Source organism: Mirounga angustirostris, unplaced genomic scaffold (genome assembly GCF_029215605.1).
Source record: "Mirounga angustirostris isolate CCGP_5_RB_7025 unplaced genomic scaffold, mMirAng1.0.hap1 SCAF_3, whole genome shotgun sequence".
In the NCBI taxonomy this organism is placed as follows: domain Eukaryota; kingdom Metazoa; phylum Chordata; class Mammalia; order Carnivora; family Phocidae; genus Mirounga; species Mirounga angustirostris.
Genome location: NW_026991711.1, coordinates 141,479,419 through 141,501,068, shown reverse-complemented (window position 1 = coordinate 141,501,068; position 21,650 = coordinate 141,479,419). Strand labels below are relative to the sequence as shown.

Genomic DNA, 21,650 nt, shown 5'->3' with positions numbered 1-21,650 from the left:
TGGGGTAGGTTCCCAGCCTGAGTTTTTAGTTAAGACTCCTAGCAAACTGTGACAGAGTCCAACAACACACACTTTGTAACAGCGTTTTCAAATTAGCAGAAGTGCAATTATGAAAAGGTTGTCATATGTTACAGTCAATGATTTTTTTTTTAATTAAGAAGAAAACAGTAAGAAATTATCCTTGTGTACTTAGCCATTGCGCCTAGAAAAGGCATCTAGAGAAAATCAACCACCCATCCCAGCGGAGCGAGGAGGCAGGGACGCCCCATGCGGCTCTCACATGGTTCTACAGAAACCTGCTAGCAGCGGAAGACATGCTTGAGTTCTGTCGAATCATCCAGTAAGAAGCAGAGGCAGTCAAATCCATCATGTCATTTCTCACTTGCATCCCTGTTACCTCTGAAACAGAGCATACTCTGGAAAAGTACATTTTAATATGACTGCTACAGACTTACCTACTATTCAATCAAGATCTTTTTATTACAGAGATAATATTGCATCTGTAACTTAGCACTTTGTGGGGAGCAAAAATAACACATGTAGAGAAAATATTTTTTTTCACTACCAAAGAAGAAAATTATTTTTGCTGTTCTATACAGTACAGTGGGGCTCATACATTTTAAACAACCTAGATAAGTTTTTTTCCATTTGAGGCAAGTCTCAGTAGTGATTTAAAATTAAATTGTTAACCAAGTGTCAGGAACCACAAAATAAGCATAAGCAGTCGCCTCCCTCTGAATAGCAAACACCAGGATATGCAGAATCACGTGAAAGTATAAAACCATACAGTGGTAGCACCGTCTATTGAACGCCTTCAATTCAAGAAAACGATCTACTACGTTTAACATCCAAGGGGAAAATGTTAGGACTGTTATATTATTATTATTCTCTTATTATAAAAAGATACTCACTTATTCATTCATGCAGTACGGCAAGCATCTACTACATGTCAGACACACTGCTAGGAGCTGGGAATGTGGTGTTAAGCCAAACAGACTTGCCCTTGCTCTTCTCATGGACCTATGGTCTAATGAGAGAGACAAAAAAAAAATAATAATAATAATAATAATAATAATAATAATAATGAGCAGCTAAGTATATGATTATGCTCAAAGTAAAAAGACCTACTACCATAATAAAAAAAAATAGGAGGGAGACTTAACTTGAAAGGAGGAAAAGGCTTCTCAGAGAAACTAGCATTGAAGCTAACACTGAAGCCAAAGAAGGAGAGGACACTCCAGACGGAGGGAACAGCATACGCAAAGGGTCTGAGGCAAGAAAGAGCTAGACATACCAAGGACTGGAAAATGACTGGCCGCATTTAAGTGGAGAGTGGGAAGGAGAGGAAGGCATGAAATGAAGTGGCAGTTGTAGGCCAGAGCCAGATAATTTGGGGTCAAATGAAAGATCTGGGTTTTGTTTTGTTTTCTAAGATGGGAGTGGAAGAGGATGAATTTGGGATATATTCTAGAGATGAATGGACAGGACTGTTCAATCTGGGTGGGGAGTGCAGGAGGGAATGAGGCGCCCAAGGCGATCCATCCCAGGTTTCTGGCTGGAGCAACTGACTGAAGAGAGGAACACAGCATGAGGCACAGGCTTAGCTGCTACCCAGGGGATGAAAAGATTGGTTCCAATCACAATGTTAGGAAGTTAAAGATGTCTTTGAGACCTCCAGATGGAAAAGCCAAATAAGTGGTGGGATTCAATGACACAGAAATGTAAGACGTGCGCCATGCCACTATTAACAACCTAGACTAGTAGCTCAACCGGGTAAAGGTTGTCCAGCCTTCTTTGGCATCCCCACCCTCTTACTCACTTCTGGATACAGTCCACTCCCAGGCCAAGGAGCAGATCAAGAAGGGCAAGACAGGTCATTCCTAAGAACCGTGAACAGTGCTCATTCTCAATTACAGCAATTTACATTCTGAGGAAGGAGAGAAGTCTTTGGAATAAACCAGGTACAGAGCATTGAAGATTTTATGAACTTTTATATATGCTATCAATTTTATATATCTTATGAAGTATACACATATATGACTGTATTAATAAAGTACATGAAATATATAATTTTAACAATATTCTTATATAAATAAATTTTATATAAGAAAATACAAGCTGGGGCACCTGGATGGCTCAATCGGTTAAGCATCTGCCTTCCACTCAGATCATGATCCAGCGTCCTGGCATTGAGCCCCACATCATCCGGCTCCTTGCTCAGCAGTGAGCCTGCTTCGCCCTCTCCCTTTGCTCCCCCTCCCATGCTATCTCAAATAAATATATAAAATCTTTAAAAAAATGACTACATTTTTTAATGTTTTCTGTGGTTCCTGTAGTATGTATATCGTTCCAAAGTAAAAAAAAATCTTAAAATTATCATTTTTTAATATTTAAGATAAGACTTAGATGATTAAGTAAGCTCATCTACTATTTCTTTGATAAAAACTTAAGGCATCAATATCCTACTCACATTTTGGCCAACTGGCAGTATTTTGAAAAGCACGACAAAATGGTATGAAATCACTTATTGTATCAACCACTGATTCATGGTTTCAGGTTGTAAGGGACTTCTAACCCGTATCTGATCCCTGGGTTGATTTTTTGTTTTTTAACCAAATTGCTATGAATCAAAATTCTTTGTTCATTCAAAATTTCCACCAATTTCATAAGAGCAAAAACTGCAGAAGCAGGCTCACCACGCTTGACTTCTGGCAGGGCGACATTTAACAACGGCGAGACAGCCAAATAAAAGATGACGTCATCCACATCTGCTGATTCACGCAGAAAGGGGGGAATTAGGAGGAGCAGACAGTGAAGCCAAGAGCGATATGGGAATTGTGATTACATTTTACTGGAAAGTAGGCTGCTGAGCTAGACAACCGCTCAAAAAGGTTACTGGTAGCCAATGAAGAAAAAGGAGAAGGTGGCTATTTTGTGAAATGAGATTAGAAGAGTCAAACAGTATTGGTGAAGCAGGGGAGTAAAAAGCAGAGTTTTAGCCCTGAAAGACTGAGACTGAGCATTCCCTTTTCTTTCTCTGAGTGCACACTTCCCATATCTAACCCACTTAAAAACATAGCTTCTCAGTCACACTTTCAGAAGATAAACTTTAAAATCATCTTAAACCGGGGCGCCTGGGTGGCTCAGTCATTAAGCGTCTGCCTTCGGCTCAGGTCATGATCCCAGGATCCCAGGATCCCAGGCTTGCCTGCTCCACAGGAAGCCTGCTTCTCCCTCTCCCACTCCCCCTGCTTGTGTTCCCTCTCTCGCTGTGTCTCTCTGTCAAATAAATAAATAAAATCTTAAAAAAAAAAAATCATCTTAAATCCACCTTTTGTCCAAGCAATCATGCTAACACCTTTTTAGAGCTCATAATAATAAAACTTTTTAAATGGCTAATACACAATATGTGGCAACATAATTTCTAGAGTAAAACGTGTATCTGTGCAATACGTGTTTAACTGCCTTAAATATAAATTTCTACACTGAATAACCATCCATGCAGAATGCCATAGTACATTTAAGGCATTGAATAGAAAAGAATTAAGTACTTACTCTTAAGCCATGCCCATTTTCATAGAACTAAATCCCTAATGTGAAGAAAAGCAAAAAGTGATTGTAATCCACTGTTGTCACATCATTTATTCAATAACTGTTTCTTGAGTACCTACTATGTTGTATTAGGAACTGTGTGAGACCCAATGAGTATGGTAATCAATTACTGAACCAAAATTAAGACACTGAGAAGTATGAATGGGACCATGGAGACAATTATTAATGACAGTGGTATAGAAATAATAATAACAAATATTAACATCAACTTTTAATAAGTAATTATTACATGACTGGTTCTCTGCTAAGCACTTTTTAAATTATTATTTTTAATTGTGGTTAAAGACACATAACATACAATTTGCCATCTAAATCATTTTTTTAAGATTTATTTATTTATTTTAGACAGAGAGAGAGCGAGGGGGTGGGGGGAGAGGGGGAGAGAGAGAGAGAGAGAGAGAGAAGCAGACGCCCCGCTGAGCACATAGTCCTATGCCGGGCTCAATCTCATGAACCTGAGATCATGACCTGAGCCAAAATCAAGAGTCAGATGCTTAACTGACTGAGCCACCCAGGTGCCCTGCCATCTAAATCATTTTGGGCTGTATGGTACAGTAGTGTTAGGTACATTTACATGTTGGGCAACCATTACCACCATCCACCTCCAGACTCTTTTCATGTTGAAAATTGAAACTCTGCACCCATAAAATAATAACCCCCATTCCCTTTTCTCCTAAACCCCTAACAACCACCATTCCAGTTAAGAATTAAAATTTCATAAGTATAGCCAATAATATACTTCTTCTATTTGAATCCACACATGTTTGCGGGGTATCTTTTTCAACTAAGGCAACATTAAAATCAAGAATCAAAATAAACTGTACTTAGATTTCTGTAAGACAAAGTATTAAATCTGGATTTTTTTTAAAAAATGAAGTATATTAAATTACTAACATTTTAAAGAACAGAAAGGTTTTTTTTTTTTTTTTTTTAAGATTTTATTTATTTATTTGACAGAGAGAGACACAGTGAGAGAGGGAACACAAGCAGGGGGAGTGGGAGAGGGAGAAGCAGGCTCCCCGCAGAGCAGGGAGCCCGATGTGGGACTCGATCCCAGGACCCTGGGATCATGACCTGAGCCGAAGGCAGTCGCTCAACCGACTGAGCCACCCAGGCGCCCAAGAACAGAAAGGTTTTACTGTAAAATTTTAAGGATTAACCTCATATTCCCTAACCTTTGTAAAATTTCTATTTCATGTTTTAAAACTTAACACTATGGCACATGTATAAAATTTATTAATAAATATCATACTTTGGATGTAACATGCACAAAAACTTTTTAGCGATGTGGTGTACAACCAAAAATGTTTGGGGAACCGCTGATAAAAAGGTCTGTGGTCCCGTTAATGGGAATCAATGAAAGGAGGGACGGTGAGGAGTTTGTTTCCGAACTGTTGAAACATACTGAGTTAATGTGTCAAGTAGAAGATCAGGTTGATGTACCCAAGAGGCGAAAGGACATGTAAGCCTAGAGTGCAGCTGAGAAACGGAATCTATATTTAGAAGTCATCTGCATAGCAGTGACCAGAAGAGACATGAGAAGGGATGAGAAACATGAAAAAAGAGGACAGCAGAGGCCTACACAGAGGGGAGTGCCTATATTTAGAAAGTCTAGGAGAAAGATCTAAAGGAGACAGGGAGCTAGGAGGAAAGCCAAAAGAATACATAAGATGGATACCATAAAATGAGACCACAGTGTCAAAAGTTGTAGAAAACTAAGGCATTGAGAAAAGACCAGTCACTGGATTTGGCTGCCAGGAGGTCATTTCAGTCCTCTGAGAGCATTTTCGGTAATGGGTAGTGTCAGAAGCCTGATTCAGATCTGACTGAATGGTGAGGAAGTGGAGATAAGAAGTGAGTGGTCCACAGGGAAACTTGGTGATGATGGGAATGAAAAGAAAAGAAGAGCGATGGATGGAATGGCTTGGTCGCAAGAATTCTGCCCCTTAAGAGATATTTGGCAATGTCTGGCAACACTCCAGAGTGCTACCAGCATCTGGTGAGTAACGGCCAGAGCTGCTGCTAAACATCTTGCAATACACAGGACTGCCCCCTACAACAAAGAAATATCCAGCATAAAACACTGATGGTGCCCACAATATCAATAGTCAATCATTGAGAAATTCTACTCTAAAAGATCAGATAGATCTGAGCGTTTTCATATGGTAAGAAGCTACCAAACTTAAGTTACAAAAAAAAAAAAAAAAAGAAAGGATGTATTGACAAATCAGGGTCTCACAAGAATGGGAAGGTAAATGACTAAGGGCAGAAACAGGTGGATGAGCATTGGAAAAGAGAAGACCTTTCCAAGTTGTTTGAAACGGAATAGAAGCAGAGACAAGAGTAAATAGGGAGAACTGGAGATCAAAAAGATGAAAGTTAAGGGAGCTGATCTCAGGTGGCTTTGAAATATCTCCTTAGAAAAATGAGCAGCAAGAATTCCACAGCAATATGGGGATGGAAGTAGGGTCTTCAGAGGGGAAGGCACTGGGAAGAGCCCCTACGTGGGTAAAGCAGTTAGAGGGACATGAAAGTTTTACCAAGTACCTATGAGGGTTTGGCAGGAGAAAAACAAAATCAACTCAGCTTCCTGAAGACTTACGCAAAAAAGTCATTTATCCTTGGAGCAAAAGATAAGAGATAAATAACATCAGGGTTAACTCAAGGTCAGGATTGGCCAGATAACTCAGAGGAGGATAAAAAGTAATAAAAACTAGACAGTCCTGCAGAATTGGCTTGCTTGCAGTGCGTACTAAGGCAATGAAACCTAAACCAGATGAACTGAGAAGACAGAAAGGAGGCTGGGCACCATAAGAGAGGCAAGTACCAGGTTGGGGAGGAGGAAGAATGAGAAGAAAAGGAATGACAGAAAGCCAAGGTCAAAAGGGTAATTTTGGGGTCTCAAATCTTGGATGGCAAATTGTTTCAAATTATGATAAGGCCCGAGACAAAGGCATGCCTATACATGGCTAGAAACTATTTCTGACATCCAAGGAGGGCAGGGAGGACTCAAGCTTCCTGGATTGCACCATCCTTAATATATTCCTACCAGCATGTTTTCGGTGACCACTAACTGAACAGTATGTCTCTGTTCAGGTACACCAATCACACTGTCGCTGGATCCCCTTGTATATCCCACAGCACCTCTCGGTGCTGACATGACCATCCGAAGTTAGTGGAGACTGTGTTCCCTGAGCTAGCTGGCCCATGTGGAAAACGAATCTCTCTGACGTCAAACTCTCCTGAGAATTGCACGTAAAAGACGCTATCACGATACGGTAGCACATAATATTCCTTATTACAGGATGGACACCATGGCCCCTGGCTATCACTATTCTCCACTGTGGTAATAAGTGAATCCAGCTTTACAACCAAGACAAAATTAGCTTTCATTTCTTGCCGGTAAACTCCAATCGACCGTACTGTCTGAAGACACAAACACCAGTAAGCACTATTTCCTAGACTTATCGTTTTCTTCCAAGATCAACATGTAAGAAACAGAGTTTCATTTCACCATCCTTCTAGCTACTGCCTTTTCACACAAGTCCTGTTCCAGCATGCCCTATCATCTTAAAAGGATAATTTAATTTTTAAGGGACTGCAGCAACTAGAAACATGGATTAAATAGAGCCAACGACTAGGGAGAACACACAAAATGAGAATTTAACTTTATATAAAATTAAGTAAATAAAAAAATAAATAAATGAGAACTTAGTTTATAAAAAATAAAACTACTTTAAACAAATGATATAAAATTGAGACATTCTAAAATTGATATTTTAATAAACATTCTAATTACACTCCAAAATCAAATAAAATATCCAGATATGAAACTGTCATTTTTCAGAGGGCTTTGTTAAAGACACCCAAGGAATAGTTCTTTATGCTGATGAAAAAAATACTTAAAAATTATAAAAAGAGCAACCACATATCTAAATATTAGGTTGTTCAATCACAGAAATCTTTTTTTTTTTTAAGATTTTATTTATTTGTCAGAGAGAGAGCACAAGCAGGGGGAGTGGGAGAGGGAGAAGCAGGCTCCCCGCTGAGCAAGGAGCCTGATGCCGGACTCGATCCCAGGACCCTGGGATCATGACCTGAGCCGAAGGCAGATGCTTAACGACTGAGCCACCCAGGCGTCCCTCAATCACAGAAATCTTGATATTCACCAAATGCTGTGAATTGTTCTCCAAAGAGAGATTATATCAAATTATCTGCTGAAGGGAAGAGGAGGTACAAATAAGACCAAAGAACAAAAGAAAAAAATAACCCCAAGACTATTTATATAACTAGATCCCTCCCCCCCAAATATTATATAACTAAGTAATTTCAAGCATCAGGACCAATGTGGGCCTTTTTGACAGACAATCTACAAATAATAATTAGGATGGCTCTTATTCTATCTACTACAACCTATTCATAGGGGTCCTGGAAAGTAACATCTAACCAATAATCCATTTATTAAAGATTTTCTATGTATAGCAGCAGAGAGCATCCAGCAGAGCTGCTACTCCAGAGCTCATCAGAGGGTTGTGTGGAAGTTATCACACATATTTGATAATACAAGTGGCAGGAATGAATGGGATCAGTCATAGACAAGGTCAAGAAAGAAGAAAAAAGACTCAAGGCCAAACTGTCTGAATCAGTGGCTCTTGGATCTTAGGGAGTTTCTTAAATTAACAGACCATCAGACCCCATCCCCACGAGTGTGATTCAGAATGTCTGGGGTGGGGCCCAGGCAAACGGGCTTTGTAGCAAGCACTTCAGATGATGTCAAAGCAGGTGCTGTGTGGACCTGCTTTTGAAAAACACAACCCCTGACCGTAAAAAGAAAAAACTGATAAACTGGACTTTATCAAAATTTAAAACTTTTGCTCTATAAAAGATCCCATGAATAGGGATGGAAAGACAAGTTACAGACTGAAAGAAAATATTTGCATATCTGAATGAACTCTATGGATGGATGATCAATGTCAATTTCCTGGTTTTGCTCTGTACTATAATTATGGAAGATGTTACCTTTGGGGGAAACTGAGTGAAAGGTACACGAGATCTCCTGTACATTTTTTGGCAATTTTCCATGAATTATAATGATCTCAAATCAAAAAGTTTTTTTTTTTTTTTTAAGTAACTACTTGTCTGTCTAGCTATCTAGCACTTTGGTAACAAGCCAGTGGATTATACTAAAGCCTGAAATACTGTTTATTTAATAGAGCTGAAGTCTGGGAAAGTTGACGATTCACAACTTGTAAAATCTTCAATAATGTTAACCTGAATTGAACAGGTATCCTCCCCCTCCCCATAATAATTCAGATGTAAGTGCAAAAGTTGAGAGTGTTGTTGTTGTCATTATTGCTATTTTACTATCCAAAGCAGTGTTATGACACACCACAGAAACTGAGTAAGTGATATGACTTCAAATATATATAATTAATATTAAGACCTGTTAGGAAAGTATTTGCATTTTCTCCTTTTAATCTAATGCTGAGTGAATATTATTTTTAAGACTATAAGATTGGTATTATTCAAAAGCTAAATAAAGTAAGTTATAGAGAAAAGGAGAAAAACTAGAGAACTATTACTGTTTCAATATATAGAGTGTAAGAGCAAGAGTATTTACAGTGTCTCTAGAACTGCACCTACTGTGAATAATAATACTAATTAATTGCTGGTACTTATAAGGTACTTCTATGTGTTAGATACTATGCTAAGCTCATCATAAGTGGATCATCTTACTTAACACTCACAACCCATGAAGTAGGTATTGTAATGAAAGATGGGAAAACAGGGAGATTAAATAGCTCATCCATGGCCAGATCTCTTATGACGACAAAGCTCCTGCGACAACCACTGAACATCCAACCCCTGTCACTGCTCCCACGCATCATCACCACCTTACACCCAGAGGGCAAGGGGTCCCTCAGTATGGCTCTGAAAATGTGAGAGAAATTAAGGGCCCCCGGGGGTTCTTGATGAGGTTTTTAATCTGACACTAAGCATTTTAAGGACCAACTGGATGGAGTAAGTAATAATATTCACCATAATTCCAATTATTCTGGATGAATTAACATTGAAAACAACTGCCAGAAATGAAGGTGTCCTGCTTACAGCCCACTGAGAAGCCTTAACCAATTCAGAGGAAGTAGCCAAGATAAAATAAGGCCAAGTAAAACCAATGGAAATGGCCACAAGTCTCAAGAGAGCAAGGCCATTTTATAGGAATTAGAAACAGAGTAGCTAGCTGTTAATCTAATTTCTAATTTCACTTTTACCATGTATTTCATTTCTGAAGGCAATTCAAGGATTCCTTTGAGTATTTTCTCATCTTTTTTTGTTTTGTTTTTACAGGAGAGGTCCTGATTTCAAATCTATCCAAAGACTGAAGAAGCAGCTCTTCCTATTTCTACACTCGTAATATCAAACATGTTTCTTTAATCAGCTGTGTTTAAACGGCTTCAAGAACTGTAAAGAGTGTAAGATAATTTACAGTTCCCAATATTAAGAAAACGAATACATTCCCAGCAGCATACCACAGACTGTTTCTATTCAAGCCATTAGGAAACCTCTTATATAACTGTTATCCAATGTCAGCTACAATCACAAATTATGATAGTTTTTTTAAAAAATCACATATGCTGGGGTGCCTAGGTGGCTCAGTCATTAAGCGTCTGCCTTCAGCTCAGGTCATGATCCCGGGGTCCTGGGATCGAGCCCCGCATTGGGCTCCCTGCTCGGTGGGAAGCCTGCTTCTCCCTCTCCCACCCCCCACCCCCCGCTTGTGTTCCCTCTCTCGCTGTGTCTCTGTCAAATAAATAAAAAATCTTTTAAAAAAATAAATAAAAAATAAAAATCACATATGCTGAGTCACTGTGAACTGTTTCTGAGTGAGAGCAGTTAAACAAGGACACCCAAGGCTCAGGACAGGCCCTACCTCCACCACATAGCATGGAAAGGCACTGAGCAGGGGTATTGCTGGGACTACTTTTGGAAGACCAGTTGGGAGCCGTTAGTCCCAAATAAGGTAGTGGGCTGAGTGGAACCTCAGTGTTCTGGGAATAAGGAGTACCACCCATGTGATTCCAAGACAATAGAAACAAGAACAAAATAGAACTGGTTATTTAAACCCTGAGAACAAAAAGCTAAGCAACTTAGTAAGTATTCTCTCTGTAGAGTGGAGTTGAAACCATCCTATACCTGTCCTTTGAATAATCTCACCTGGGGGTAAATTCTGCTGTCCACGTGAGGGACCACGCATGATCTCTGCTTCAAAGGAGGATGGTCAGGAGCTGATCGTAATGGCTCAGATTCTCTCTGGCACCTTTCAAGTTTACACATATTTCATGCATTATATGCATCCATATTTTGTCTATTTGACTTTTCCAAGAAACCCAGTACACCAATGAAGATCAGATAGAGTGAAATTACAAAACCTAGGCTAAGCTCTAGGTCGCAAAATAAATCAAACTGAACCAACTGTTGTGGTGAGATTACTGATTGCTTCAGGATCCATTCTCCACTTTTTCCTTTCAGAAACAGAAACCTCCACAAGTTTTAGCTGGCACACGATCAGCCAGCTAGTCTACAATTCCCAGCCTCCCTTGCAGCTAAGTAATGGCTACTTGTTTCTGCTCAAAGGGATCTGAGAAGGAGGTATGCAATTTTGCATCACAGACTTTAAAAAGGGAATTGCTTGCCCACTCTACCCTCCTCCCCAGTCACCAACCTTCCTACAGGTAGGGCGCAGACGTGGTTCTAGCCAGCCAACTTCTAGCCTGCAGATGAGGACAATATTATAATGGTAGTACAACATGATAAAGCCTCGGTCTCTGAATGACCTCTTTATCAGGGGTTCTCAAACTTTAGTGTGCCTCAGAATTACCTGGCTTGGCCTACCTCCACAGTTCCTGATTCACAATTTGCATTTCTAGCAAGTTCCTAAGTGATATTAACACAACTGATCTGATGCAACAGGCTGGGGAGCACATCTTGATAACTAATGAACTAGACATGCTCTTTCATTAAGATGAACACTAGCCACATTGGTTACTGAGCACTTCAAAGGTGGCTAGTGAGACGAAGGGACTGAATTTTTAATATTATTTCATTTTAATTAACTTAAATACTAATATTTGATTTAGTTAATGAAAAACCTGAGTATGTGAAACTACTTTTTTCAACTGTAAATTTTATGATATCTAAATACAGACCAAGTATTTAGGATGAAAATTCAGTGTCCAAGCCGAGATGTGCTGTAAGTGTAAATTACCTCCGACTTTGAAGACTTAGTAAGAGAGAAAGAACATGACATATTTCATTGGTACCTTTTCTCCTGAGTATATGTTGAAGTAACATTTCGACTGTATTGAGTCAAATAGATTATGTTATTAAAACAAATTTCTAGGAAATTTAATATTGTGACACGTGTGGCTCACGTATTTTTATTGAATGGCTATGATCAAAACTATATTATATGAATGAGAGAAAGTGGGAAAGAGATCATCCATCTTGTTCGGGTAATTAGCTTTATTTGTGTCTCTTTGTAACAGCTGCTTAGCCTAAACCCTGATTATCCTCCTCTGCAAAATGTGTAATTTCCAAATTCCTGGTGGTAAATGTACTATGCTACCACTCCCTTTCCACTCATCCTAATCCTCCTTTCTTGTTTTATTCAACCTCAATTGCACAGAACGGATTAATCACCATCTTGAAATGAGACACATTCACATCTCTGGGCCACATGAGCTGCCTTCATTCACTCATTCTTCATTTCTAAGCTATGACAGGTGACCATGAACCCATCACCTGCTGCAAAAATTAGACTTTACCATAACTGATCTACCCAAATGGTCCTCCCAGTCTCAACCTCCTGGTTCCTACTACCGAAGGTAACAGCCGTCCTGAATCCTGTATTCACCATTCTACTACTTTCCTCTCTCTATATTATCATCTCATCTATATGTATTCCTAAAACCTACAGTTACAATTTTAGTTGTTTTAAATTCCTAGAAAAGGGAACTATATGTACTATTAAAAATTTTTTCATTTTATATTGGTAAGACTCATCTATGCTGTCATTTTCATTATACTTTATTTTGATTTGGGTATATGTCCTATTGGGTGCATTTACTACAGTTTACTCATCTACTCTCCTACCCACAGACATTTTGGGTTTTTCCAGGTTTATGATGTTGTATATGGTGCTGCCATAAATACTTCTGCACATATTTCCTGGTGCATATGTGCAATAATCTCTTTTACATATATACTTAAGAGTAAAAATACTGGAAATGTGGCCCTGAGATAATGCCAGTACTATTTTCTAAGGCACTTGCACCACTATACTAGCAGGTGTGAGATCCTCTGGATCTCCATCTGCCCTAGCACTTGAAATCAACAGATCATTCAAATTTTCCAATTGAATGGGTACAAAATGGCATTTCATTGGAGCTCTGAGTTGTATTCCAAATCACAAATGATGCTGAACATTTTATATATATATTTTTTGGCCATCTGTGCTTCCTTATCAGTATCTATAAAATACCCATGCACATCCTTGCCCATTTTTCTAGTGGTTGTTCATGCTTTTCTTCTTGATTGGTAGGACTTTGTATATTCTCAAAAATGATCAGTTCATGGCCAGTCTTGTTTCATCTATACCCCTATTTCCCCACCCACAAATTATACTGAAGCAAATCTTAGGCATCATATAATTTCAATAAGTCTCTTTAAATGAACAAAATTCTTAATTTTAATATAGTCCAATTTGTCAATCTTTCTTTTATATTAAATGTGTGGGTTTTTGTTTTTTGGTTTTGGTTTTTATATCTTAAGAAATCTTCTCTGAAGACTAAAAGTATGAAAACACTTAGGAAATCCTTTCCTACCCCAAGTCTTAAGGTTTTCTTCCTGACATTTAAGACTCCAGAAGGAGTTGGGTTTTTTTTGTTTTTTTTTTTTTTTTTTTGGTATATGATATAAAAGTGCAAGGTGAAGCAGCAAGTGTTGATGCAGAAGCTGCAAGTTCTCTAGAGGATCTAGCTAAGATCATTGATGAAAGTGGCTACACTAAACAAGAGATTTTCAGTGTAGACAAACAGCCTTATATTGGATGAAGATGTCATCTAGAACTTTCATAGCTGAAGAGGAGAAGTCAATGCCTGCCTTCAAAGCTTCAAAGGACAAGCTGACTCTCTTGTTAGGGCTTAATGCAACAAGGTGACTTTTACTGGAAGCCAATGCTCATTGACCATTCTGAAATTCTAGGGGCCTTAAGAATTATGTGACATCTACTCTGCCTGGGCTCTATAAATGGAACAAAAAAGCCTGGATGACAATGCATCTGTTTACAACACGGTTTACTGAATATTTTAAGCCCACTGCTGAGACCTACTGCTTAGAAAAAAAGATTCCTTTAGAAATATTACTGCTTACTGACATCACACCTGGTCATCCAAGAGCTCTGATGGAGATGTACAATGAAATTAATGTTCTCTTCACGCCTGCTAACAAAACATCCATTCTGCAGCCCATGGATCCAGGAATCATTTTAACATTCAAGTCTTACTATTTAAGAAATATGTGTCAAAAGGCTGTAGGCTGCCATAGATAGTGATTCCTCTGGTGGATCTGGGCAAAGTAAATTGAAAACCTTCTAGGAAGGATTCACCATTCTGGATGCCATTAAGAACATTCGTGATTCATGGGAAGAGGTCAAAATGTTAACATTAACAGGAGCTTGGAAGAAGGTGATTCCAATCCTCATGGATGATTTTGAGGGGTTCAAACCTTCAATGAATGAAGTAACTGCAATGTGGTGGAAACAGCAAGAGAACTAGAATTGGAAGGGGAGCCTGAAGATGTGACTGAATGGCTACAATCTCATGATAAAACTTGAATGGATGAGGAGTTGCTTCTTTGGATGAACAAAGAAAGTGGTTTCTTGAGATGGAATCAGTGAAGATGCTATGAAAATTGTTGAAACGACAACAAAGAATTTAGATGGAATATTACATGCTATCAAATCGCATCACATGCTACAGAGAAGTTGTTCGTGAAAAGAAGTGTCAATCGATGCAGCAAACTTGTTGCCTTATCTTAAGAAATTGCTGCAGCCACCCCAACCTTCAGCAACCGCCACCCTGGTCAGCAGCCATCAATATTGAGGCAAGATCCTCCACCAGCAAAAAAAGTAGAACTCACTGAAAGCTCAGAGGATGGTTAGCATTTTTTAGCAATAAATTATTTGTTAATTAAGGTATGTACATTGTTTTTTAGACACAATGCTATTTCCCACTTAATAGACTAGTATATAAACATAACTTTCATGTGCACTGGGAAACAAAAAAAAACTTCATCTGACTGCCTTTTATTATGAGATGTGCTTTATTGTGGTGGTCTGGAATTGAACCCGCAACATTTCCGAGGTATGCCTGTACACTATAGAAGTCAAAATTATCCAGAGATAGGTTAGGAAACAGTCATTCCATCACTTACTCAAGACATAAGCTTCTACTAAATGCTAGGCACTAGGCTAGATGCTGGAGAAACCAAGACAAACAAAAGGAGGTTTGTAACTGAGGTCAAGAGAGGGAGACATACACATATAAAGAAATAACAACAATTGTACAATATACACTAGACTTAGCGGAGCACGTAAAGGGGGTAATTAGCTGGGAAAATCATGAGACTGGCTGTTGTTTCTGTTCTGCTACCCAGCTCCTATAAAAGACATTCTTTTATAAATAACTCCTCTTCCAAATGTGTATGCTTCCAAAGGGCAAGGAGAGCCTAAGAGAACAGAAGATTTACACACTGTGTTCGTTATTCTCCATTTGCCCCTCCCCACCCCAGATCCATGATCCAGCCTTCTCTGCCCTTCCCTGGGCTCCAGGAAACTGCGTTACCCCAAATCCCTTACTCTAGCTCCCAGACAGATCTGGCTAATAGAAGACACCAGCGAGAGACTGGAGAGGAGAGGGAAGGGGAGTTGACATATTTGAACTCACCCCCATCTCCCTACCTGTCCCAGTCCTGCCTGTAGCTGGATCTACACTTACAGTTCCATGGGCACGGTTCTCACTGGGTCCCAGGAACACTGCTTCCTCCCTCATTTCTTCTGACCTAGAGACAGCGTTGGCTCCCACCTTTGCTACCTGCAGAGTGCTCTGCCATCACCTGGGGGTTCCCTGAGCCCTGCCCTTGACTCTTTAAATCATTCCTTCATTAAATACTCCTCAGGTAAACTTTTACAATATACCATCAACCTTACCTGCCAGAACTCTAACTGAAACCATAGTTTTCTGCAACTAAGAAATCCAACCTCTAGAAAATATCTGAGCAAGGTTTACGTTTTCAAAGGGTCTGAAATCTGGACAATATCATCACTGCCCAACATTTACTGAATAACTACCTTGGATAGCGCCTCTTATCATGTGCTGGGTATGCCAGTTTTGACTACAGTAAAGTTTGCATCTCTCCTGCACTTGGTTTGCCATCTTCAAAAAAGGGAGTCTTAAGAGCAGTTGTGGGTATTTTAGGAGTGAGTCACAGAATTTTTTTTTTTTAATGTAATGGGATGAATTAAGCACCTGACTGAGGGTTCTGAGAATAAAGAATGGTCGACTCACTGATGTTCCCAGCAAGGTTTTCATCCCAGGGCTACACAATGCCTTTCTGCTCAGATCCGCATTCCGCTATTCAAACAGCTAAAACACTGCCACGAGTCATAATAACCATCTTGATATACTACTGTAGATTTGTTTTGTTTAAAAGAAAAACCAAACTGACTTTAACTACACTAGTTTCAAATCTCTAACAGTTCTGATTCATGGCATTAACAAGTAAAAGTATGTCCTATGATTCTGAGTAGTGTCACTCTGATTCCAGAAAAATCAGTCATGATTTACTCAGGCTACAATGACGAGTACAAGATGAAAACAATGTTAGTTCCTCAGACCAGGGTTGGCCAAACACATTAGATGAGTCTGTTTCAGCAAAAAAATTATTGTTATTGTATGCTTTTCAGAAGTCTTCACTATTTTTTTTTTTCCCTCGCCAGATATTCATTTACTGGCCATGGATTTTTTTTTTCTAAACATAACTTTTTGGTATTCATTTTCAGTGCCTGTGTTACAGTGTTTTTTTATGCTGGTCTTTATTATTTTGATTTCTCCATTTACTTCAATGCGACCTTCTCCTCCTTCTTGCCTCTATTCTATCCCTGTTCTCTTGATGCACTTTTCCTTCATTCTCTCCTTTCCCTGAGTTCATTGTCAGATCATGGCATAACCTCATCTTCCCGACACATTAGCAAAGTGCCCTAAAATTGACAAATGCACTTCCGCTGCTAAAGACAGAGTTCCTCCCATCAGAAGAGGCATTCCCCCTGGGACTTGGGTTATCCTTTGGGCATTTGATTAGAAGCAAGTGAGGTTGTGCAGGCAACCGCTCCAAATTGTCCTAAGATGCCTGGCAAGCATGTTTTACGCAGCCTGATGTGAAGGTCACACTAGCCAACCCTGTGCCAGTTAAAGGCACAGTCTCTATGCAATCAGCCAAAGGCTCAGGGAACATCCATCAAGATGAGCTCAATAACATTTGCATAATCATAAAATTGTCAGACTCCCAAAGCTGTAAGGACCCATGTGAGCAATCTATTATAAAGAGCCAAAGATACTAGCTTTGAAAAGGAATAACAATAAGTGAGTGTGCTAAAATCATTAAAAAGAATACATCAAAAACCAACCAGATGGAATCCAATCACTTAGCTGGTAAAAACACATGAGCTACTCAGTTTTCTCAAATGATTTAAAAACAGTTCTACTCTGAGGCAAGGCAATAAACTGAAAGGCCTGGAAAAAGTCACTCCATACATTTACTCCTTATAATCTCCTTAGATCAGAAGTGTCTAAACTATTATTCTCAAATAGCAAGACTCAATATTGAAAAACATGCCCATACCCCCTAAATTAATATTACATTTGACTAAATCTCAATCAAAATTCCAATCCACTGGGCTAAATACCTATGATGCAGAGAAGAAATCCATGTGCCTAAAACATAAAGTGCTCTCACAAAACAATAAGCCAAAACAGGAACACCTCCATGGAAAAATGGGAAAAGAACTCAAACTAGCCAATTTACCACAAAATTCAAACGACCGGCACATTACAGAGAAATGCTCAGCCTGAAAAACAAGGATACAATTTAAAATAAATAACTTTTAACATAACAAATGGATAAAGAATCAGAATAAACTTTGGGGAAAGTAACATAGTAATAAGTCTCACAAGCTTTCAACATATGTTCTACTTTGAACTAACAAATTCTACAACATTTATTTTTGTTTATTAATTATTTTATTTATTTATTTTACATGGGGCTCTAACTCATGACCCTGAGATCAAGAGTCAGTCGCTTCACCAACTGAGCCGCCCAGGCACGTCTCTATTATATTTAAATGATTATTATCTTAAGAACATAATCAAGCAAGTGCCCAGTCATATGTACAAAGATGTTCATCAGAGTATTGCTTATTATAGCAAAAAATCAGGACACAACCTATGCGTCCAGCAAATCTCTGCAGCCATTCTAAATGATGATGTAAATATATAGTCACCAATATGGAAAAAAATGCCTCAAATATTTTCTCTGGTTAGGGAAAGCATAAGGAAAGGGAGAGGTTTATAAAGCAGCATGTTTCCATTTTTGTAAGAAAAAAATATATATATACACACATAATAACTTATTTATAGGAATATAAATCCTAGGGAAGAAAACCTGGGTATTTAACACCAAATGCTATTTATTTCTGGATAATGGGATTATGGGTGATATTTACTTCTTGGGTGAAGTTCCACTTTAATTTTTTCTGCCATGAACAAATACTACTTCCCATAACAACATTTAGTTTTGAAATGTTAAAAGGAATTGTAATTAATTTTCATGCACACCAAGAAGTTTTCTTTTTTCAACAAGCCTTCGCTTTAGGCTAAGATTATTAAACATCTTTGCAATATCTGAGGCTCCACAAATTAGAATATAGAAGGTCCTTAAGCATGTATGGATTTTAGGGAGATGGATGGACAAGAGATTAAAATGACATCACCAGCATCAATTCCTGGAAGCCAGGCTGGTTACCCAGGAAAGCTGTAGCCTAGGGCTGCTTCTGACATAATCACAGAATCAGAACTTCCTGGGGTTGGACAGGAACATGCTGCCAGCCAGCTCTGGTTATAGACTCTATAAGGGTGATTTCTTTAGCCGATGCCTTCCCTCCTTCCCCTCTATTCCCAATGCATACACAGAAAGAGAGAAAGGCCAACAATACAACAGAGAACATGGGATCAAAGAATGTGCAGTTTTTTCAAATACAGAGCTCCAGGGTGGTTGACTCCAGTGGGGATGATTTAAATGCTGTGTCTGTGCAGGGTCACTTGAAAGTACAGATCTGGATTCAGGAAAGTAAAAATCCATTCATTTATACCTGGTCAGCCAAATAAAAGTATCTAAAGGATGCTACTTCCTGTATCATCCACTGTGAAACCAGCCGTCCTGCCCACCCCCCAAAACTTGGCTGGTTGACTCAATCAGTGATCCTGCGAGTATTGCTCACACTAATCAAAGCCACACCTTTACAATCCACATCTCTGTGGGAACAGGCTGTACTTGACTGATGGACACTGCTAACTTTTATTCCGAAACTGAGGGTCAGCCAATATCATTGTGAAGATATTTAGAAGTTTATTACTTGGGAAAGACAAGTATAAAATTTATCACTCACACACACACACACACACACACACGCACACCCCTCAAACAGGCTTAAGACCACATAATCTTATAATTTAACTTATATTTCCTAAAAGTCATGTTCATAACTTCATCTCCCCTTGCAGGTTGTTTTCTTCCAGTTTCACTCAGTAAGGACACACTCATTTATCAAAGGGCTGTATGTTTACTTTACGATGTACTCCTTGGGGCAGTCCTGTGTGTTTATCAGGTATTTAAATCCTAGCAGTATTTCCACCCTACACTAAAATAATTGACAACACCATGCCCACCCAAATTTAGCCAATGCCCCCCCACAAGCCCGATGCAGGGCTCGATCTTGCAACCCTGAGAACGTGACCTGAGCCGAAATCAAGAGTCGGATGCTCAACCGACTGCACCACCCAGGCGCCCTTTTTCTCTCCTTTTTTAAGGCATATGCTAAGTGGCCATGTCCCAGCTGTGCACAGTTGGGATTTCCAGAGACTGTTTTGCAGTGGTTAGAATTTACAGTCTATAAGAACAGTCTAGTTCAAACAGCCAAGCCCCCGAACGGAGGGGGAAACCAAAAGGTTCTTTACCAGAGAGTCGTCAAGCAGCCTCAGTGAGCTGAAGAGTCCATTACCTCTGAGCTAAGCCTATAACGGAGCCGGCATTCTGGGGCAGAACCTGGCTTAATGCACACGGTCCAGTTATCCCTGGAGGGCAATTTTTTTTTTCAGATGCTTTCACTGCTCGGCCACACCCTAGCAGCATCCAGTCACCACATTTTCCCGTGCAGTGTCTCAGCAACATGGTAAAAATCCAAAACCAACAGGAAGATCCCACTTCAGGAGATAATCCTAATGTCTGCAGCCTCCAAACAGCCTCTCTGTACACAAGCCCACAGATGACACTTCTGCAACATACTTTCCTTCCAGAAGAAAACGACATTTGAATTTCACATTTTTCTTTTATAAAAATATAAACTATAAAAAATTTCAAATTCCAATTAGGAGTTTGTTCATTTTATAGCTTAAAAAAAAAAAAGGTGGAGGATATTCTTCCCATTAATCCCAGGGAGTGAACCAGCCCACCAGAACCTGGTTCCCCACGCATTGGCCCAGCCTGTTTTCACATCCTGGCATTTGGTTACGTGCATGCCCAAGTGCCACTGGTGCAAAGCAGTTATCCCATCAGAACTGCATGAGCAGGGAGCCCAAGACCAGCTCGCAGACCATGCAGCATGGCTTCATCCTCTGCCCAGCACTTCTAGCCCCTTTCCTGGGCACTCTAAATCTGAAAACTGTCAGAATTAACTGTCGGCTCACGTTTCTGAAATCTCCAGAACACTAGTTAGGACAACGTCCAGAATTTGTTGCCTTGAAATCACATTGCTCAGAGAGCACCACGGTGATGGTTATTTAAAACTATCTGAGGGGCGCCTGGGTGGCTCAGTCGTTAAGCATCGGCCTTCGGCTCAGGTCATGATCCCAGGGTCCTGGCATCGAGCCCCGCATCGGGCTCCCTGCTCCACGGGAAGCCTGCTTCTCCCTCTCCCTCTCCCCCTGCTTGTGTTCCCTCTCTTTCTGTCTCTCTCTGTCAAATAAATAAATAAAATCTTTTAAAAAAATGAAATAAAAAATAAAACTATCCGAGCTCAGCATATTGAAGATGACATGTCACAATGTCACTAATTGCTTCTGACATGTGAGGTTTACCACTGGAACCTCTGAATATGAAATGGGTCTTGGATTTAATAGCACATAATTAGTTCCTGTTACATTCCAAAAGGAGAATCTTGCTGGAAAGGGGTCCAATGGGATAGCTTTCAGCAGCAACATGCACTGATTATAAATAATTACTTGCCAAGAACCAGCCATTCAGACGCTGACATGTAACTCAGTTTCACCTCTCCTCGCCGCTAGTGTAATCAACGGTACAAGATTGTAATCCCTGGCTCCTTTTGTATTTGTCCTTAATTGTAAGATACAAATAAATAAAATAATACAAATAAATAAATACAAAATACATAATAAATATTTAATTTAATATTTAATATATAAATTTAAAAATACAAATAAATAAAAGATACAAAAGGAGCCCCGAGTTTCATAACTTTATTTTAAAATAATTTCAGGCACAAAAAAAGTTGCAGGAACGGTACAAAACGGTACAAAACAAAACGGTCACCCTCAACCTGGACACTAACTGTAGAACCCAACTGGAATGGAGCTAATATCCTTGGGCTACACTGTAGGTGTGAAACACCCCAAGTTCTGAAATACACT

At 39.3% G+C, this 21,650-nt stretch overlaps 1 protein-coding gene across 20 annotated transcripts in view; it reads right to left on the bottom strand.

The window, feature by feature from the left end:
• Positions 1-21,650, bottom strand: part of OSBPL6 (oxysterol binding protein like 6) — a 198,710-nt gene that overhangs the window by 142,419 nt on the left and 34,641 nt on the right. For 4 of the 20 annotated variants that reach the window (XM_064586753.1, XM_064586758.1, XM_064586754.1 and 1 more), the window contains exon 2: positions 912-1,027. The exons of the other annotated variants lie outside the window; for them this stretch is intronic. The gene's annotated coding sequence lies outside the window, so the exon portion shown is untranslated. The remainder of the gene's footprint in view (positions 1-911; positions 1,028-21,650) is intronic. 20 annotated transcript variants of the gene reach the window in all.